The following is a 15,858-nucleotide window of genomic DNA, read 5'->3' on the forward strand; positions in this document are numbered from 1 at the left end:
CTCTGCCCCTGATACCCACAGAAAATAGTCGACTTATAAGACAATCATGATCAACCATGTTGAAGGCCGCCAAGAGGTCCAGCAGGATCATGGCTTCCTTCCCGCCTTTGTCCAGGACCTCTCTTATTTCCTCCGACACATTGATCAATGCCTGCTCAGTGCTGTGTTGACTTCTAAAGCCATATTGAGTGCTGTCTAGAAGTTGATTACCATTATTAAACCGGGTTAGCTTTATATTCATGGCCTTCTCCACGATCTTGGCTGGAAAAGGTTGTTGAGAGATTAGCTTGTAGTTGTTCGGATCTTTATTGTCCCTATTTGTTTTTTTCAGCAGGGGGAGAATGGGTGCCATCTTCCATTGTACTGGGGAATACCCATTGGACAGCATAAGGTTAGAGATATCTTTTACGGTAGTTGGCTTTAACCTCTGGGACCAAGTGGAGAACTTTTGGGCGGCATGGGTCCCAGGGAGATCCCGATCTTGTCTGACTGAGAATCGTTATGACCTAGGCATCTGAGATGGGATTGAACTAATTAAGGCTAGGGATAATGACTGCTGGAGTACCGGGGCATCTTAATCCCTCAGATGCAGTGGGCTTGGGTCACTCAGTACGCCCTCCACTGAGACTGCCTTAACTTTTGCCTGAAAGAAGTCTCCTAGCACATCACAGAATTCTTGATCTACACCTGTATTTTTCTGTACGGTGAGTTTGCTCAGCTTCTGTACTGTGGAAAAGAGTTCTTTTGAGGAATTGACAGAGATCCGAATTTTAAAAGAAAAAGAGCTCTTTTTTGTGTTCAGAATTTTTGTTTTAAATTCCGCAATGGCTTTTTTATAGGCGATCTTGTTGTCATGGTCATAAGGAGTGCGCCATTTCCTTTCCAGCCTTCAACAGGCTTGCTCTGACGTCTGAGATTATCATCAAACCATGGCTCAGAGGGGGAGATCCTGTTGTTGGTTAAAGTTTTTAAAGGTGCTATTGTATTTATGTTATCGGTAATCCAGAGACCAATATGGTTCAGAGACCAAGTGGCCCGGAGGGTCTTTCAAGTTTCTTTTGCATTGAAAGCGCACATAGGATCCCTACCGGCAGGCGAACGATGGGTGCCACATCCCGTCCTCTGATCGTCAAAATACTGAACTACAGAGACAGGGATATACTGCTGCAGAAAGCCAGACAAAATTCCCAAATCCAATACAAAAACCAGAGGGTGTCGCTATTCCCTGATTATACTGTCCTCGTGCAACAAAAGCGTTCTCAATACCAGGAAATTAAGACTAAACTCAAAGCACTGGACATCAAATATGCATTGTTGTTTCCTGCTAGATTAAAAGTGATTCATGAGCAGTCAACACAGTTCTTTAATACCCCGGAGGATAGGAAGGAATGGCTGGAGGTCACGTTTCCACCATCGGGGTCCGTGCCCCCTTCGCAGAGTACATCTGGCGCACCGAGGCCTAAGAGGTGCCGGCGGCTGCGGCACCGCACATTGAACACAATGCCCAAAAACAGGATTCCCCCGCCGGACCTAGCACAGAAAGGTCACGCAGAAGCGCTGCTGGCCGCCAACATGTTTTGGGAAGGTGCGGAACACACCCCACATTCAGACTCTGACCAAAGCATGACTTTATTCAGTGGCATCACTCCGCAAACTGCAGAAGGTTTTATAGGGTAGGACAGAAACGGGGTGGCGGGGAAGGATCACCATAAGGGCTGCACCCCACCAGTATTATTTATGTAACCAGAGAGCATCCTCTTTTCAGAAGCACTGATCTAAATACATAACGAATACAAAACGTTACGGGGCGCTTTGAGCTCGCATCGTCTTAGTTCAAGTAGCTAACAAGCTAGGACCACTTACCCCAATGGCAAAAGCAATGTCTTCATTGTTTACTGTTACATCGTTGTATGTATGGTTTGGACCAGCACAGTTCTAATGCTGGACCGAGTATTTTATGATAAAGTTCGACAGTTGGCAAAACCTGGCCCAGCCCACCCTTCTACTCTATGCACTGATGAACTACTCTCACTGGATATCTATGGGCAACCGAAGCATCACACTTACACATGCAGGATAGTTACACAATAATTACATGGAACGTGAGGGGACTCAGGGCCATTTATAAAAGACACAGAATTAATGGCAGCTAAACAGGTGACAAGCACACATAGTTTTTATGATGAGTCACACCTCACTACGGCCGAGGCAGCCAAGTTGCGTAGGAAATGGAAGGGCCAAGTTTTCTCTACTTCTTATTCTGCCTTTGCCCAAGGCGTCTCCATCTGGCTTAGGAATGAGGTTAACTTCAAAGTGTTAGAGCAACGGACTGATCCACTGTGGAGATATATTTTAGGCAGTGGAACCTTAGATGGCACACACGTAGTGTTGGGGAGCATATATGCCCCTAAATTTGAGCAGGATAAATTTCTGTTGAGCCTTAACCCCGTACTTGCATCCTGGGCGGCATATTCGTGGATCCTGGGTGGAGACTATGATGCAGTGCTAGATATTGGTAGGGATTGATCACACCCACCACTACAGGGCGCTGGCGCCATCAAACAGGCTGAATCACTTTGCAAAAGGCTGGTCCATAGGAGACATGTGGCGGCTGAAGTATCCCAACAGTAGAGAATACTCCTTTTTCTCACATCCGCACCAACTACACACTAGAATAGACAGGATTCTGTGTTCTGCTACTATCTCCACCCAGATAACGCATGCCACGTATTTAGGGAAGACTTTCTCAGACCACAACCCCTTAGAGGTCAAGCTAGCCTGGGGCAGAGTTCCCACCCCGGTGCCTACTTGGAAGCTATTGTCACAGATGCTGGAGGATACGGTTTTCCGCAACACTCTGACTGAGGGAATCACAAACTACTTCACTGAAAATACAGGCACTGCTTCCTCACCTCAGATGGAGTGGGATGCATTTAAGATGGTGATTAGGGGAATAGCAATTGGCACCACGGCAGGAGTAAGGAAAGACATACATGACAATGTAAAGGAAGTGGAAGACTCGCTGAACAAATTAGAACAGGAAGCAGCAGTAGAACCTACCAAGGGCGTAATATTGCGGAATGCTTGCATTAAACATGCAGAGCTACTGGAAACTTTACGTCAAATAGATTACACGGCTTACACGAACATCAAACACACTGAAGCTGACAAGTCAGGCCCACTCCTGACACGCATTATTCAAGATGACCCCCCACAGACTCCAATACATGAAATAAATACGGTGCACAGAACCACTGTTGACGCACAGCAAGACGTCAACACCGCCTTCTGCGAATATTACCAAGTATTGTACCAGACACCACCACCAATGGCAGTCGTCTCCCTCCACACCTTTTTACACGGTTTAACATTTCCTAAGCTCACTCCAGAGGTGCAGAAGTAACTTTTCGGCCCCATCACAAGGGTGGAAATTAAAGAAGCCATGTGTGACCTACCACGGAATAAGGTCCCGGGTCTAGACGGCCTCCTAATTGAATTCTGCACCTCATACTCAGATGCCCTAATCCCACAGCTAGAGCGACTGTACAATACTACCATAGACACAGGTCTGCTGCCCCACACTACCATGCATGCCTTAGTGGTTTCCCTTTCTAAACCGGGCCATTCACCACTCGACATTTCGGGATATAGGCCTCTATCATTACTCACAACCGAATACAAAATACTGAGCAAGATTCTCTTGCGCAGACTACTCCCCTACTTACACAAGCTAATACACCCAGACCAATGTGGGTTTGTGCTTGCACGAAGCACATCGCTTAATATTAGAAGGTTATGCCATGTAATGGGATCCGTCCCCCCAGACAACTACACAGCAGGATGTATAACTTTAGACCTCAGGCAGGCATTCAACACTCTTAGGTGGGATTATATGATCCCGGTGCGGGGAAAATTTGGCCTATCCCCTGACTACCTAAAATGGATACAGTTGCTATACTCAGTCCCCACTGAGAGGGTCCGTACAGGCAAACACATTTCACATGAGTGCCCCATTGGAAGATGCACCAGACAGGGATGCCCATTGTCCCCTTTCCTGTTCATGCTAGCCCTGGAGCCTCTAGCACTTAGGCTACGACTACAGGCGGAATGGAAGGCAATCCGACTGGGCACCACCACCCATATGATATCTGCCTATGCAGATGACTTAATAATATATATAGATGATTTGACATCTGATCTTGCGCCTATCCCAGAGATCTTTACCCTCTTTGCATTCATTTCGGGACTTACTATTAACAAGACTAAATAACAGGCCTTTTTTTCCACCCAGAGAGGTGCCCGACGGAGGTACAGTTTGGAGACCATCTCTTAGCAGTGACCCCAAACACTTGTAAATACCTGGGTATTCAAATCTACAGAACAGCACCAGACCTAATAGAAGGGAACTTAAACAAAACTATCCGGGCGCTCTGAGCACAGGTCACTTTCTGGACGTCCCTGCCGCTGGGCGATCATGAAAATGGTGGTCCTCCCCATCTGTTTCTTTACAAATTTGCCAGTAGTGTCTCCGGCAGACACATTCACCTCCCCGAACAAGATCTTGACTGACCTGATTTGGGGCAATGGCCATCGAAGAGTGGGACTGACTAAATTAGAGTTGGATACAGACAAGGGAGGGCTGGAAGTTCCGGATTTTCACGCCTATTGCTATGAGAGCCAACTGCAATGGCTGTCATTCGGGCTGGCAGGGCGTAATCTGCATGAAATTGGCTATACCATCCGGGAACTAGAACGAGGCGTATTGCACATACTCTTGCTCCCCCAGGCCACTATTCCTGCCAATGCCCTGTCACTCCTATGCACTGCACTCACATACTGGAAACAAGATATCCGGTACACGCACAGTTGACCCCCCCAATCTGACAACATGCCATTGATAGGGAGACCAACCCCCACAGGTATACTCACTAAACAGAGAATAATGACCTGGGTGAAAGGTGAGATAACCATGGTGGGCGCATTGTTTGACGAATGCCCCGCATAGGGAAGCACCTGTCCAACACGAACTGGTTCACATGATACATCTTATGGGCAACGGTCGGCATCTCACTAAATGGCTGTAAAAAACTATTAGAACGCATACTGGCACCACCCTGATGGAGCTGCGCACTAAATGGTCCAGGGACTTGGATAAATAATTGACTAATAGAGAGTGGGGCTCGATCTTAGAATATCCCAGGAAAATTCCACGAAACGCCAAATTCAAATTTATCCAATATATGGTCATACAAAGGGTTTACCTTACACCGGGCAGATTACAGACTATGTTCCCCAATACACAACACTGTTGCCCCAGATGCAAGGCAGAAACAGCTGACCTGATCCACATGCTGTGGACCTGCCTGGTGTTCACTGGGTACTGGATAGAGGTGGTGGAGATTATTGTAGCGTGCCGAGAACAGTCGGGAATTGCCTATTAGATATCACTAGACTCACTAAAACCCAGAAAGTACAACTACGCTTCGTAGACCTGGCTTTGCTTCTGTCTAAACGCGCCATCACTATGTGGTGGAAATCAGCCAAGCCTCCATCGCTGTATGGTTGGCACGGGGAGGTGGTGGGATGGGGTAGTGCAGAGAGTATGACAATCAGGCGTGAGGAAGCACGCGGGCTGTGTAAATAAGTACTTTCCATGGAATAGGACATCATACTGGAAGCCTTCAAGGCACTAGCGCCAGCCCCAGTCCCTGTAGCACAGGACCAATAGGGGGTTCCCCCTTAACCCAACCAATCAACTCATACACCGGTTCCCTTGCCTCTTTCTTTATGACTACCCAGAGGACATACTATGGACACGCATATGGACTATCTAGCCCCAGCAGGAGATAAAGTGCATGCACCTGCTATATCAGTGAGAAGGTTATTCTGTAAATAGAGGCGCTGCCCCGGGACTGGGGGGAGGGCCAGAGCCAGTTGAGTTAAAGGGATGGGAGGGGTCGGGGGAAGTTACATAGCTCATATCTCGTCTTCACCTACGCGGGCTCATGTGTACTGATGTATCATTATTAATTAGTTCACCAGTGGGAATCATTGTATAAAAGGACTAACAGCAACAATACATGTGACTGTAACAGTTATTAGAAATGTTTTTTGACATGTTGTCCGAGAACCTCAATGACCCACCTATAATTGAAGGTATGATGTAGACTGTAAAATATCACACTTACAGTGGTTTCTTCTGTATGATGCTATATTGGGAAAAATTTCAATAAAATATGTTTTAAAAAAATCCAGTTATGTTAGGTGTTAGTTGCTCAACCTGTTGATCACAATTTCCCTCACTGTGTCACTTGCTCTTAGTAGGTGCCTGGGATGGGGTCTCAATAGAAATCAGATGGATAGTGGTATCTTGTTGACGTGAGGTTGGCCCGATCTCCAGAGGGAAGAACGGTAATGTAATGTTAAAAGAAACTGTATAAGAGGGTGATTGAACTTCCCAGGCGATTAAGTCCTCTGCCAAACTCTTAGATGTTAATGTAATTTCAACATAATCAAAATTGTCTCCTGGGACTTCATGATGGGTCACCATCTAAACATCTAAATGGACAGCAGAGAAACATTTACGGACACTGCGCAACCAGTGTACTACTTTGTTTGTCAATGAATCCTTCCTTCTGTTACCCTTCTGTAAAGTTTAGGCACATTGTGCATATAAACCACCCTGCCCAGGCCCTTTCTCTTGGTGTCTGGGTTGTTAAATGATGGAGTTTCAGTCCATGGCAATTTATGAGCACGCCTGAATGTGGGCTGTGCATGAGAGGTGAATGCCTGGAGTACTGGATTCACTTGCCCCACAAAGGCCCTGGAATCCCTACTTTCAAACATGTGGGGACCCTTGCCATGCCCAAGCAAATTTACCGCGTAAAGCCATAGGTTGGGTGCCCAATTATCATCCCAGGAGTAGGCTTGTTCAGAAGGGATGGATTAAAAACATGTAGCGCAAAGCTATGACTACCTTCCATCGAGGAGAAGTGGTAGCCTGCAGAGGGGGCCAAATAGCCCCTAAGCCCTTGATGTGGGATGCCTTTGTCCTGGGAAAACAAAGGAGACTGTGGCTGCAGAAGGGGGATAATTAATGAGACCTGTGACGTTAGTAGCTTCAAATGTTCTCTAAAGTCCTTCAATTCTAGTTTCAGAGTATTTACTACCTTTACAAAGTCTCGGTTAACAGCCCCCCCCCCCCCCGTGCTGGAATTTCATGAGTCAAGGGGACCTGGAGAGGGTCTTGTTCTTGATCAGCGAGAATGGAAAAACTGTTCTCTCAATGCACTGAAATATCAGAAGTATCCCTTAAAGGTGCAGGATCACTGGCTATCTGTGGCAACTCCCTCTGAACACACCCATTGGGGATACTTGGGAGACGATTAATTTGATGTTTCGTGGTTAGCCAGCATTTGTTTTTTTCTGTTTCTCATAGATTATCACCAAGGGTTTCTCATTTACTTCGGGATCTGAGGGCACAGAGTAGGTTTAAAAATAGACACCACCTCAACTATTAGGTCATTGATCACTTTCAATGTGCTAATATCCGAAGGTTGGTTAGTTGGCTTCTTAGACAAGGATATCCCTTGGGGAATCCTTTGGGCCTTTCTTTTACACATTTTGCCAAGAACACCAGTACTAAATGGTAGGCAATCTGTGATCCGAAAGTAGAAGTTTTACCTTAGGGAGGAACCCTTCTTCCTGATGCACGGCCAAGAGCGTTGGCCCAGCCTTAGCCAGGCGTGGACTGCCACAGACAGGCCCGCTCTTGGCCTGGTCTTTGCAAGGGCACACACCCAGGATTTGTAGGGCAAAGCAGACGTTTTTGAATAAGATTGCAATTTTTGTCAAAGTGATGCTTTGGCGGAAATTAGAATGTTATTCAATGGCTTATGTGGTTTATGTTTGCCCAAAGTGGTATGCGAGTATGAGGATTGTGTGTCATCATCCCAATGTTTAAAAAGAATTAAAAAGGCAGCCTTTCCTAATGCTTGGAGGGAGCATTAATGTTTTTCTCCCACCTTGCCGAAGGTCTAGAGGGGTTACGAGTGGTATTTGCCTCATTTAATACACTGCTGCCATACCCAAAATCGGGAGGGTGGAAGGATTAATTCACTACCCCCTACTTCCCTAAAGACAAAGTTAGCATCTACGATATCACCCTAGCCTTGCCTAAGGAGACGGGGCTGTTGCTAGATTTAGCCCCCCCTACTAACTTGTCAAATGTTGGTGAGTTGTAATTTATTTTACTACTTCACGTTTCCCTCTTTGTCTAATATAGATGGTCTCCATCTGTCTTAGATGAAGTACAAAGGGTATATTTATTCTCCCCAAGCTTCCACACGGCTGTAGGGGTATTACTTATCTGCCCCGTCCCACAGCCTCTGGCTTTGAGAAGAGGCAAAGGGGTATTGTTACGTTGTAACAAGAATAAGGTGCTATTACTTTTTTACCAGCACCTTTTCACAATTTTGAAAAGGATGTTTGAACACCTGTGATCTACCTTGTTCCACCACAATGATTTATAATTGCTGTTGGCAGTGTAGGCCCAGGGTAGATGCCTGATGGCCCAGAGCCCTGTTCAAAACTGCTAACAGTGTATGGTGGCAGCTGTATTCTGTTCCAGTCAATCATGCACTGCAATACAATGTGGAATATTGATATCTGGAAAGTTTTAAAAACGTGGATTAGGAAAGCAGATGGCGTTGACAAAACTGCAATTGTATCAAAAATGGATGTTTTGAACAATATCAAAATTTTTTGGTAACACACTTATAAGGGCTGTATTTGCCTTCCTAACCACCTCGCCAAAGGGCGGGTGCATTTAATCACTGATTTACCCCTGCTTTGTCCAAGGGCAATTTTATTTTACTCCCTCTCAATATCCGTGAATATCCAGTAAGTTATAGAAATAAACGTGGCCTTGAATGTGATTTTTTGCACTCCCACCTACCTTTCTAATGTTGGGGATCATTAGAGCCCCTCACCTTGACCAACAGCAGGGAAATTTACCTAGTCTAACCTTATTGCCTTGCACAAGGGTGAAGGATTATTTTACTACTTCCACCTTGCTAGTGGCAAAGGTAGTGTCTTTCCCACAAGCACGTGGGCTTTTACCTGGTTTAGCCCAGGACAAGAAGGTGTTTCATTACCACTTATTTCTAGGGGTGGGCGTAGCTGGTGTAATTCTCTCTAGCATAATTATTCGTAATAACTGTAAAATTACTTGTCATTATATGCAATTACATTAGAAGCATAATCCAGCATTTAGTGCTATTTTCTTAGTGCAAAATGCACCCTCGCATCCAAAATGGGCCCGAGGATGCATTCTGTGCTAAGTAAACAGCACTAAATGCTACAGAACATGAACAGTAGTAGCCAGCAGCCACTCACTCTCTCTTAGTTTGCTCTTCCTGTGCTCCTGCGGTAGGATATTTGCCTTTATTATTCTTAATTACACAAACTGGCAGAATTGCATAATTTCTGGAATTTCATATCACAAGAGTAATGCATAATTACTGAAAAAACTGTGGTATAAGTATAATTTTGCCCAGGCCTACTCATTTACCAAATGCAGTGATAGTGTATCTATCTGATTCTCCCCTCCTTACCCAAGAGTCAGGGTGTTACCTGCCCCTATACCCCTAAAATTCAATTATTTTTGTTCAACTGCAAGAGCATCCTATTAGTAGTTTTGTACAAATCATCATTGACATGCTTCCTATTTGCAATTGCATATATGGCACAGAATCTTCTGTGAGCTTTCCCAGTCCTACACGGCAAGCAAAATGCTGCAACCATAGAACCTGGCAGCTCCTAATTGCTCCTGCACTATTTTGTGAAATTGTTGTAGTGTCTTGTGAGTTAGAGATGACGGGACCCTTTTGGCTCCTGACGGACTCTGTAGAAGAGTGACATGAGTGCATGGGTCATAGAATTCATGATGTAGAATGTTCAGTTCATGGTTACACACTGATGAATAAAGATGAATAATACCAAGCTCTGTGTGTGGCGTGACCATTTACAAGTAGCAGGGTTGGGGTAGGACACTACAACTGGTGACGAGACTGGGTTTACAAAAACCCAGCAACCAGAAGAAATGAGAGTGCTCTCCCAGAGAGTTACCTGTGGTCCAGCCAGCTGCTTATGTGTGCCACATCTGCCTCAGTTGAAGTGAGAATCAATGGCCGGTGTATGTGGAGTCGAAGTAGCACTCAAGCCAGTGCCAGGCCTGTGAAGAAGGTGAATTATTTACAGATAGTGTATTTGTTGTCGGCTAGAAATGTGTGGTTAAAGTTGAGACAAGAGATTCTATGCCACAACACGACACCAATTCGTAATTCATATAGTATGATGATGCTAGAGCCAGCCACAACCAGGTACAACGAAGTAGAGGCTGTGCTAGCCGAGTGCGAGAAAGTGATGGAGACTTATTAGTGGTTATATTCTGCATGGACAGCATCTTTTTAATCTTTTAAATTAAGTATGTCATCCTTATTGCAGTTGTTTAATTACACTTCAACTGTATTCCATTGACTCTGTGTACATTAGAAATAAGATTTGTATTGATCACCAAGAAGTATACGTTTTTAAAACATTGGCTAATTAGAATATGGGTAGACATTGGTAGCAATCAGTATGGGTTCAAGCATTGGTTTAGGTTTGTCTGTGTTCATGCATTGGCTTCTGTCAGTGTTTTATGTATTAGTGGCTAACTCACAAAGTTAAAACAGTGCCAGCAAGGGATTTTGTTTGAAAGACGAATCAACAGATTTCAGACTTGAGTCTTATCTCTATGTATTAGTCAGATCAAGCAACTTTGATATCTGATTTCAGTTATATATATTCGTCTATCAATTAGATAATGGAAAAAGAAGCAACACGGGAAATCTGTTTTATTAAAATGATTATTTCTTTTATATATTTTTTTCAAAATTCCTAGGGCGCTTGCGAAGTCATTTGTATTTCAAACAAGCATAGGCAAAGTCAATAGGTATCGCCTATGCACATTTTGTTGACTTTACATATTTTTGAACATATTGTAGAACAGTTGAACTGCTGTGCAATTTTACTCCAAGTTTAATTAAAAAGCGCCATGACACCTATTGGTTTGGCCAATGTTTGTTAAAAGACGGTGCTTCTTAATTAATTGCTTATTTTATATCTGAGGTTGTGCGGATTGATGAGTTAAAGAACGAGTCAAAAGCTTGAGTTTGTGAAATCATAAATGGATGTATGATTGGATGCATGGCTGAGTAAGTACATGGTTTATGAAAACACGGTGGTCCTGGACATATCTTAAAGTTCAAATCAATTCACAAAATATTGTTTACACTTAAGGGAACAATTCCCGTAGAGGATGGAGATAGAAGAGATAATACTAAGCCAGATACAATTATCAATAATTCATAATACCCAACAAACTTTTTAAAGAATAAATCTTTACATCAATTTATTTACAGCATCACTAAAATTTATGTACACATATTCAATTTAAATAAAGTAAAGAGAACTGCAAGACGCAGTAAGTGTGTGCAAAGAGTGCTCAAGTGATTAAGAAAGGAGAAAATTTGGAGAGAAAAAATCCAAAGGGAATAATTCAGGTAATTTAAGTTCAACTGAAATAAGATTCGTCCGGTTGAACTGCAAAGAGGCCTACCCGTACAATATTCAATAACAATTGGTTGGAAATAAAATCTGGGAAAGGGAGTAGGGCATGAAAACAAGGTGTAGGTCTCTAAATAACAGGGAAGGACCGTCGACGTTTCGACCCTGGCGCAATTAGGGGTAAATTGGCACCTCTGCTGCGGGTCTTCTTCAGGACTGGACAGTGGGAAAAGGAAGGGCAGGGGTATACCTAAAAAAATTAACAATATATTCAGTAAAACTGTGTATTTCAAGGGTTCAATAAAACTAGTGTTAATAGTTGGGTACTTTACCAAAGTTGCCGTGTAAAAGGAAGGTCCAAACAAAAATGGGGACAACCTAAAAATATAAAGAATAGTCTGGCTTAGTGCTCATCTCCAAGGGACGGTGATAATTATATATCACAATCAAAAGTATGTCAAAAAGAGCACTCACCCGTCAGTGGTGTGCCCAATATTAATCCAATCTTGTTTATCAATTTCAATGATTTGGACAAAATCCTGTTCTTAATCTATAGCAAAAGACAGGAAAGGAACACTAAATAAAAATAAAAAAACTCTAGGGAAAGAGTGAGCACATTTGCTCAAGCAGTTCTATCAAGATGGACCAACTTACCCAAGGAACGCCAGCCGACTCGTGGCCAAGATGGTTAAAAACCACAATGGGATAGCGGTAGCAGATTTAAGCTGCGATATTTGAACACCACCAGTACTGAAATGAAAACGACCTGAACAAGGGTACACATTAATATAATGGTGAGTTGCCGTGAAAACGCTCAAATATCAATAATAACCGTTAAATACTTCACAGGTAGCGTGTAGGTAAAATACCTAGCTCTCCAGTACACTTGTCGGGATGAAAAAACAGGGTTCCGATTCAAAAAATTCCCATGGGCCGCCAAAGGTGGTTCCTACAAACATGACGGGCGCATCAACACAGCACGTAACGTGCAATCACGTGGTGCCTCAAGAAGACGTCAGTCCCGTTAGAGATAGAAAAAATACTACAAGCTCGAGTTACATCAGGCAGCTCTAGACAGTACAATAAAACGTACAGGGAATATCCATTGGCAATCAGTATATGTCAAAAAAATGTAAAAATGATAATCCTGCAGGATATAATTCTTCCGTGGCTACAATTAAGAGCACTACAGATGGAGTGGTGCTGTCAATGCCGCGTCATCCACGGTCTCTAATTGGCCGTACTGATTTTAGCTTAGGTAAAGAAACTACATGGAAATATAGAGATACAGTGTAGTAAGAACAAAGCAAATTACAGAAAAAGGGGAAGGATGTCATTGAATGTTCACAACAAATTGGGACAAAATTCTACATGCACAAGAAAAATTAAGACAAAATTGTACATACACAGAATTTCCAGAATTGTACAAGATTCAGACAAATATCTTTTAAAGGCAAATATTAAGACAAAATTATATATACACAAAATTGCAATTTTTTTTTTAAATACCGCAAACAGACAGCAGAGTCAAATAAATATATCATACAATTAAATAGTTATTGGACAATAGCAATAACAAGGGTGTATCACAAGAATAACACAGTCAGACATTATAACATGTGAAATGTCTATTCATCCTGTCCAAAAATCCCCTAATTTGATCAGCCATTATGTATAGAGGCCATTTGTCTAATGACCTCTTCATGCTCATTCAAGCCCCTATTCACTGTGTCAAAGTAATGCATCCATCTGCATTCTCGGGTGTTCAGGATGCTGGCGAAATTGCCACCCCGTGGGTTCTGTGTAACTTTCTCAATGACCCACCACTTTAAACTTTCTGGTTGATGGTCAAACCTGATGAAGTGGTCTACCAGAGGTGCCCCCTGTACCTTACAACGGACTCTACTGCAGTGCTGCAGGATGCGGGTTTTAAATTTCTGCTTCGTCTGGCCTATATACATAAAGCCACAAGGGCAAAGAATTGCGTACATCACCCCCATGGTGTTACACTTGGTATGCTGACGGAGAGTGTGGGTATAGTTGTTATATGTGCATTCTTTTACCTCCATAGTCATAGTACACGCCTTACAGGCCCCACACTTAAAATGTCCTAGCACCGGGGGGATATTCCATAGTGATGTCTGATTCTCAAAAATTTTCTTTGGTAATAGGGAATGTACCACATAATCCCTTACACTCCTCCCTTTTCGGAAGGCATGCATAGGTGGTTCCTGTACTCCAGTTTCCTCTGCTACCAAATGCCAATGGCTATTAATAATTTTCTTTATTTCAGTACTACAGGTGTTAAAAGTAGTGACACATGTCATCCTCTAATCTTCATTGTCTCTTTTAATCTTCGGGTCCAACAACAGTTCCCTATGGCAAAACCACGCTCTCTTTCGTGCTTTTTAACTAGACTTCTAGGGTAACCGCTGTCCATCAATCGTTTCATTAGCACAGCTGATTCGGAAAAATAGTCAATCTTCCCACTGCAATTCCTCCGTAACCTCAGGAATTGCCCATATGGGAGATTGTCCCTGAGGTTACGTGGATGATGACTCGAGTATCTCAAAAGAGTATTCTTCTCAGTTGGCTTCCTAAAAAGGGTGGTATGAAGTTTCCCCTCATCCTGTCGTGTATTTCTATAGGTTCTGAATCAGTCCCCCTATTCCTGACCCTATTCTGGTTAAACTAACTATCAAGTTAACTAACAGTCAGCCCATGAGGCAAGAAAACCCCCATGATGCAGATACCGTTATCTGACGCAGTCACACTACGGCACAGGAACGTGTTATCTGATTAGGTCATAACGCTTGAGATCTAATTAGACAAGCGACATTCCTCCAGCCCCTGATAAGGCATACGACGTTCTCATAACAAATCAAACCTATGACAACCTGGAAAATCCGTGCGGCCATTGTTTTGATTTCACAGAGAACTTTAGTAAAGAATGTGCTAACGAGCAAGTCGTATGACATCTTTATTGACGTATCTATGTCCATCCTTACGTCAATCTCGGCACCTTTAAGGTATAAATATTGCCGACCTTGCCCTATGCAAACACACGCGTGGTGACAAGACGGAGCAGCCATACTTGCCGAAGCCGAGAGCAGAAGCAGACCCCGCTGGCGCAGCCCCGCCTTCCTGACGCGCTGAGAGACGCGCTGCTATCTCAAGCCGAGAGACCCAGCACCGGCGCTTTCGGGCAGCCCTCGCAGGCAGCCTGGAATATCGAGAGCAGAGAAAGAGATACTATTCCTCATCCATCCTCAATTCCAGGTACAGAACTGAATAACCCCTCACAGAGAATTCTTTAGTTATTCACTTGGCAAAAACAAACTTAACTTAAACTGTAACTTTCTATTCCCGCCCACGCATTAGACTTAGGTCAGGTACACGGGGTAGGCGTATTTAGAAACACCAGTTGAGCACGTTTAGTCAAAATGTATATGTGTATGTAAATATATTTTAATCATTTTAAACATCATATGGCTCAGAAACCATATCAATGTTTTTACAGTATTATTTTATACTATTGCTTTTAATGTATGCACTTTACTTAACTATAAGTATTGCAATAATATCGATCCATTTCTCTTGTACGAGAAAAGAGACTGATCAATAAATAACACCTTTTTATTGAACACGCCCGTCTCTTCCTTTTCTCTACATTCTGATGAGACTAAGAATGCACGTACTGACTGAGTAAAATAATTGCCTTGTGCTCACACGACTCTCGAGATTGACTCTTGATTAGGGGAGAGCAAAGTTGTCATGTTCTATGGTTGTCAGAAACTAAATCCCTTCTTGTCTAATCAGGGGAGTTAATTCCTTCCTTGAACATTCGAGAAAGTTTCTAGCGAACTCTGAGCTTAGCTGGCAAACCCAAAAATTAAGTCTAGTATCGACAGTAGTAGACCTAGTTAACGTCTGGTCTAGGCCTTTACTGCTGTAGGTACTATTCCAATGCGCAGAGCCTATTGGGAAAATAGGAGCTACACTACATGGCGCCCAACGCGTTTGGAAAGGGCGATAAAACTAACGTAAGACATTTAGAGTAACTCAGTCGTGCTTTCTCACTCAGACCCCTTTTCCCAAATACTCCAAAGACGTCTGGAGTGGGTGAAAGGTTATATCCTCCAAAACCTCGCAGGAGGGAACTCCTATGTATGGTTCTTGGTCAAGTCAACGTTGAAGGATAAACGGTTCCAAAATATTGTGCATCTAATCTCTGTTTCCATAAAGAAA

This window comes from Lissotriton helveticus, chromosome 5_1 (assembly GCF_964261635.1).
Source record: "Lissotriton helveticus chromosome 5_1, aLisHel1.1, whole genome shotgun sequence".
Classification (NCBI taxonomy): domain Eukaryota; kingdom Metazoa; phylum Chordata; class Amphibia; order Caudata; family Salamandridae; genus Lissotriton; species Lissotriton helveticus.